The sequence below is a fragment of the Geospiza fortis genome, unplaced genomic scaffold (genome assembly GCF_000277835.1).
Source record: "Geospiza fortis unplaced genomic scaffold, GeoFor_1.0 scaffold154, whole genome shotgun sequence".
NCBI lineage: Eukaryota > Metazoa > Chordata > Aves > Passeriformes > Thraupidae > Geospiza > Geospiza fortis.
The window spans coordinates 2,181,809-2,182,600 of record NW_005054397.1 but is presented as its reverse complement, the minus strand read 5'-3'; positions in this window follow the sequence as shown (position 1 = coordinate 2,182,600).

The window sequence follows — 792 nt, the reverse complement described above, 5'->3', positions numbered from 1 at the left end:
TTGTTCAGCAGAATTAAAACAACAACAGTGAAAACCCCAAACTGGAATCCCCCCTCCTTTCCAGCCCCCATCACCTCTGGGGAGAATCCAGGAAAACCAACACATTTAGAACCATTAACTCTTAAAATAGCTGAATTTCCTCCAGTAGAAAAAACGCAAGTTATTACACTCACGAGTTCAGGATATTTATATATTATATGAATCGATGAATAAACAGGTCATATGGATACAGCCATCATCCCTCGGAAGGCAAGTGCTCGGATCAGGAAAAAAAAAAAGCCATAAACATTTTTCCCAAAACGTTCCTGGAAATTATTTACTTGCCAGAATATTTAAGCTGCCGAGTTTAATTTCTTCCTTTTTATTCCTTTTCTCCCCCCCTTTTAAAAAATAAATATTTAAAATAAGGGAAAAGAAGAATGTTTTCCATTGAACGATAATGTAAAAGTACTGATAATATCGTCCGTAGCAGAAGAGAACTGTTTAAACAATGTCGGTGCTTGCAAGATTGCGCAGTATAAATACATTCCCAGCGCCGTTTTGATGCGAGTTTCGAGAGAAACTATTTTCTGCATGTGTTCTGTATGTGCGTTTCCCCCGGTCCGATTGTGTGGAGGCTAAAGCCGTAAGCTGGCGGAGGACACGTCGCCCTGCCAGCCCCGCGGCCCCGGGCCGGGCATGCCCGGCTCCACGCGGCGTGGGACGGGGCCGGGCGCTCACACACCTCGCCCCTGCCAGCGAGGAGCTGCTCGCCGTTTTCCCCAAGCGAGGATTTATGAAAAGTGCTGGCGG